We start from the raw sequence: 6,412 nt of genomic DNA on the forward strand, positions 1-6,412 counted from the left end.
CCAGGGCAATCAGGCAAGATAAAGCAATAAAGCGTATTCAAATAGGAAGAGAGGAAGTCAAACTGTCTCTGTTTGCAGATGACATGATTGTATATTTAGAAAACCCCATCGTCTCAGCCCCAAATCACCCTTAAGCTGATAAGCAACTTCAACAAAGTCTCAGGATACAAAATCAATGTGCAAAAATCACAAGCATTCCTATACACCAATAACAGACAGAGAGCCAAATCATGAGTGGACTCCCATTCACAATTGCTACAAAGAGAATAAAATACTTAGAAATACAACTTACAAAGGATGTGAAGGACCTCTTCAAGGAGAACTACAAACCACTGCTCAAGGAAATAAGAGAGGAGAGAAACAAATGGAAAAACATTCCATGCTCATGGATAAGAAGAATCAATATCGTGAAAAAGGCCATACTGCCCATAGTAATTTACAGATTCAAAGCTATCCCCATCAAGCTACCATTGACTTTCTTCTTAGAATTGGAAAAAAACTACTTTAAATTTCATATGGAACCAAAGAAGAGTCTGCATAGCCAAGACAATCCTAAGCAAAAAGAACAAAGCTGGAGGCATCACACTACCTGACTTCAAACTATACTACAAGGCTACAGTAACCAAAACAGCATGGTACTGGTAACAAAACAGACATACAGAAGAATGGAACAGAATAGAAGCCTCAGAAATAACACCGTACATCTATAACCATCTGACCTTTCACAAATCTGACAAAAAGAAGAAATGAGGAAAGTATTCCCTATTTAATAAAAGGCATTGGGAAAACTGGCTAGCCATATGCAGAAAACTGAAACTGGACCCCTTCCTTACACCTTTTAGAAAAATCAACTCAAGATGTATCAAAGACTTAAATGTAAGACCTAGGACCATAAAAATCCTAAAAGAAAACCTGGGCAATACCATTCAAGACATAGGCATGGGCAAAGACTTCATGTCTAAAACCTCAAAAGCAATGACAACAAAAGCCAAAATTGACAAATGGGAGCTAATTAAACTAAAGAGCTTCTGCAAAGCAAAAGAAACAAGAAGCAGTCAACAGGCAACCTACAGAATGGGAGAAAATGTTTGCAATCTATCCATGTGACAAAGGGCTAATATCCAGAAACTACAAATAACTTATACAAATTTACAAGAAAAAAACAAACAACCCCATCAAAAAATGGGCAAAGGACATGAGCAGACACTTCTCAAAAGAAGACATTTATGCAGCCAACAGACATGAAAAAATGCTCATCATCACTGGTCATTAGAGAAATTCAAATCAAAACCACAATGAGATACCATCTCACACCAGAACGGCATCATTAAATGTCATGCAATCATTAAAAATGGCAATCATTAAAAAGTCATGCAAAAAAAGATGCTGGAGAGGTTGTGGAAAAATAGGAATGCTTTTACACTGTTGGTAGGAGTGTAAATTAGTTCAACCATTGTGGAAGACAGTGTGGCGATTCCTCAAGGATCTAGAACTAGAAATACCATTTGACCCAGCAATCCCATTAATGGGCATATACCCAAAGGATTATATATCATTATATGATAAAGACACATGCACACATATGTTTATTGTGGCACTATTCACAATAGCAAAGAGTTGGAACCAACCCAAATGTCTATCAATGATAGACTGGATTAAGAAAATGTGGCACATATACACCATGGAATACTATGCAACCATAAAAAAGGATGAGTTCATGTCCTTTGCAGGGACATGGATGAAGCTAGAAACCATCATTCTCAGCAAACTATCACAAGATCAGAAAACCAAACACTGCATGTTCTCACTCATAAGTAGGAGTTGAACCATGAGAACACATGGACACAGGGAGGGGATCATCACACACCAGGGCCTGTGGGGGGTGGGGGGCTAGGGGAGGGATAACATTAGGAGAAATACCTAATGTAGGTGATGGGTTGATGGGTGCAGTAAACCACCATGGCACGTGTATACCTAGGTAACAAACCTGCACGTTCTGCACATGTAACCCAGAACTTAAAGTATAATTTTTTAAAAAAGACCTTAAAATTTAAAATAAATAAGTAAATAAAATAAAACCCCTTCAATGGCTCCTCATGACCCTGAAGATAGTATCCAAATTTCTTAGGTTGATTTTCACCACTCTTTTGACCTGGCCCATACTTAGTTCCTTAGCCCCAGTTCTCATCACATCCATCTTTAACCTGACGTTCCATATCCTCTTTTACCTTTTGATCTTCGCTCATACTGTTTGCTTACTTGTACCAATGTTTTACTCTACCTATCTCCTCTTTCTTTCCATCAAGTTAATGCCTACTCATCCTCATGTTTCAGCTGAGATATCTTCCCTGAATTCACCACACCTGGGTTAAATGTTTTTCACAGTTGTGCTCAGAGCACCAGGTATTTCCACCTATCACAATGTATTATAGTTATCCATATCCATAGAGGGCTCTGTAGCAGCAGGGAATGCTACTATCTTAATCCTTGTATCTACAGCAGCTCCTGGCACCTAGTGGGGTGGGTGCTTAACAAATATCTGTTGAATAAATGTTGCATACTCTGACCCTCATGATTCTAACTATGTGTATATTTGAAAGATTCATATTATTTCGAATGTATTTTTCTGTATTAACAGATTTACAACTCTTGAACTGTCCAACTTAAGACCTTTGAAAATGGTTTTTGTTGTTGTTGTTGTTTTGGGTTTTTTTTCTGAGACGGAGTTTCGATCTTGTTGCCCAGGCTGGAGTGCAATGGTGTGGTCTCAGCTGAATGAAACCTCTGCCTCCGGGGTTCAAGCGATTCCCCTGCCTCAGCCTCCCAAGTAGCTGGGATTACAAGTTCCCACCACCATGCCTAGCTAATTTTTGTATTTTATTTAGTAGAGATGGGGTTTCAGCATTTGGCCAGGCTGGTCTCCAACTCCCGACCTCAGGTAATCCACCCGCCTCGGCCTTCCAAAGTGCTAGGATTACAGGCATGACCCACCACACCTGGCCGAAAATGTTTAATTTTGATATACGTGAAGTACTTTTAAGGAAATCAAAATCTAAGCCAGCACTTCTTACATTTTGGTGTGCACAGAATCACGTGGAGAACTTCTGAGAATTCCAGATTCCTGGATGCTGTTCCTGGAATTTCTGCTTCAGCCTATCTGGGAATGGGGCAAGAAGCCTACCCTTTTAGTAAGCATTGTATTAATCAAGTTGTCCTGGTTGCCATAACAACACTGCCCCCCCAACCTCAGATGGTGAACACAATAAAAGGTTCATTTCTTGCTTATATCCCAATCCAAATAGATTGTCAGCCTTCCATACAGAAGTTCAGGGACCTAGGCTTCTCACATTTTAAGGTTATGTCATTTTCTCGGGACTTGAAGTACTACATGGAAAAACTCTGTCTCCAGCCAAAAAATGAAGGAAGATTGAGAAAGTGATGCATATATTATGTGAGAGGCTTGAGAGTTCTTTTGTTTTGTTTTGCTTTTTTGGTTTTGTTTTGTTTTGTTTTGTTTTTTGTTGAGATGGAGTCTCGCTCTGTTGCCCAGGCGGCTGGAGTGCAGTGGCGTGAACTCGGCTCAGTGTAACCTCTGCCTCCCGGGTTCAAGCGATTCTCCTGCCTCAGTCTCCCGAGTAGCTGGGACTACAGGCACGTGCCACCACGACTGGCTAATTTTTTGTATTTTTAGTAGAGACAGGGTTTCACCGAGAGGTTTTATAGGCTATCATGGTAGTGGCCATGTTATGTCCAGAGCTGAACTCAATCAGGAGGTCACATCTAGCTATAAATTGGGAAGGGGAATATAATCTCATGATATGTTCAGGTAGAACAGAAAAGGCTTGGACATTGGCGAGCACTAGCATTCCATGTCTCTTATGCCCTTTATTTCAGATGCACTAATCCATTGTCAATAGTTGGAAAACATCCTGGTATGTGGTAAACCACAGTTCACTTCTTACAAATTCTGAACATTATCATTCATAGCATGATATATCTTCCCAAGATGTGATTCGAAAATGTCTTTGTAATTCCTCTTTAATTCTTATTTTAAAGTCAGATAACATGTCAGAAGGGCTGTGTAGTCTGCCTTAGGGTGAAAAGTTGTTTTCGTAGCTTCCATCAACTATTGGCTATTGCTTTAACTTAAAGAATCGTTTCGGTGACTCCTTTTCTTCACAGCTTCTGCTGAAGTAGTTTCTCTTAAGTTTCAGGTCTGATCATTGATTCTTCCTCCCACACAGCAGGAAAGGAGGCGATTATGACCAGGTAAGGCATTTCAGCCCTTCAGCAGAAGCCTCTTGATAATTAATTCTATTTCTAGGTCCCTCTTCACTTGAGTGCTTTTACATCTTTGCGTTTTATTTTTCTTTTATGTGAGAGCTCACTCCAAGTTATAACCATTTGATCAATATTTTATTTTGCACATAAATGATTTTCCTTAGTAACTTCTCAGCAACTTACAACTTTTATAAACTGCCTTCTTAAGTAAACTGCTTTCTGAGAAAGATTACATAAGAAAATAGTTTGTAAAGATTATAAGTTGTAAAAGAGTGCTAATAAAAATTATTATGAGCAAATTGTGTTTTTGCTTGCAGAATTCATATTTGGAATAGCATTTTAGCACCAAAACAAACCTGTTTAAAGGAGATTTTAAGTGTTTTTCAGGATTCAATGGCTGCAGTAATTATATGAATCATTTGGATGGTTGGAAGTGGGGGTGTAGGGGAGAGAAAGTGTTTCTTCAGCTTTTAACATGCAGAGTCCATCTTCACCTCCATTTTCTGCATTGGGGAAAGAGAGTTATACGTGAAACCTAGGAGATCATTATTCTGAGATGCTGAAGAATCACTGAGGGTAAGAAGGGGAAAAAAACTGGAAAGCCTCTGGCTGAGTTTCTAATCAATTCATTATGCCATCATGGGTTTTCAAATTGCTCTTCTTACAATCTTGAATATCTTTGACTCCGTCACTCCCCTACTTCCTGCCTCAGTTTTGCCACTTTATGGGCCAAAATGTCCTGCACTAATCTACGAACTTAGAGAATCATAGATCAGAGAAATTATGCCAGATCTGAACATCTCCTTGAATTCTGTTTTTTAAAATAGTAAAATGAAAGATTGATAAAAATATTATTGGTGAGACGAGGCTCTGTCTCCATTTATTAAAGGCATCATTCTCACTCCCAGACCTTTCTCAAATGGCCAGGGAGAAGGGTCGAGAAGAGGCTCAGCCTCCTTCCAAATAAGTAAATGTTAGCTCTTCCAATGCAATCTAAAGTTCAAAGGATAAGCAAGGAGAACACATTTGGGACACAGTGGCAAGGGCTCTGTACACATTTCCAGGAATGAAATTCCCTTAAGCCTTGAGAGGGGCAGAGCCTGATGAGCGGTGGCCTTTCTCTCTCACTGCCCGGCTTCTCTCTCACTGCCATTCTAAACACTGACAGATGCAAGTTTTGATAGTGTTTCAGTTTAATATTTCTCAAGCTCTGACTCTGTGGACCTCACTGGGACTGGGTGACAGGGTCTCAGTATTTTGATCCTGGCTATGTGGAGTGAATTCTGGAAGGAGCTTAGTTAGGATGGTAGAAATAGCCCTAATCTAAAAAGTTCTACATCATCCTCCATCACTGATCCTAAGTTCTAGGAGCTTAACTTCCTTCTGCCTCTACTTTCATGTTGAAAAACTTAGGGCTGGGCACGGTGGCTCACGCCTGTAATCCCAGCACTTTGGGAGGCCAAAGTCAGTGGATCACGAGGTCAAGAGATCGAGACCATCCTGGCCAACATGGTGAAATCCCATCTCTACTAAAAACACAAAAAATTAGCGTGGTGGTGCATGCCTGTAGTCCCAACTACTCAGGAGGCTAAGGCAGGAGAATCGCTTGAACCTGGGAGGTGAAGTTTACAGTGAGCCGAGATCGCACCACTACACTCCAGCCTGGTGACAGGGTGAGACTCCATCTCAAAAAAAAAAAAGAAAAAAGAAAAAAGAAAAACTTAGATGGTGCTGTCTGCACTAAGGTTGTGTCAAAAGATGACAAGAGGACAAGAAACTGAGTATCTTAATAGGAAGAATTTCCTATGGCTTATATGCCATGCCAGACATATCACTAAGTTTAGATTACTTTTTTAAAAAGATAATTTCAACTTATATTTTAGATTTGGGGGTACATGAGCAGGTTTGTTACATGGGAATAGTGCACGATGCTGAGGTTTGAGGTACGATTCATGCCATCACCCAGGTAGTGAGCATAGTACCCAGTAGTTATATTTTTCAACCTTTGCCCCACTTCTTCCCTCCTCCCTCTAGTAGTTCCTAGCGTCTATTGTTCCCATCTTTATGTCTCTGAGAAGCCAATGTTTAGCTCTCACTTATAAGTGAGAACATGCGGTATTTGGTTTTCTGT

Source organism: Pongo abelii, chromosome 6 (genome assembly GCF_028885655.2).
Source record: "Pongo abelii isolate AG06213 chromosome 6, NHGRI_mPonAbe1-v2.0_pri, whole genome shotgun sequence".
Lineage (NCBI taxonomy): Eukaryota > Metazoa > Chordata > Mammalia > Primates > Hominidae > Pongo > Pongo abelii.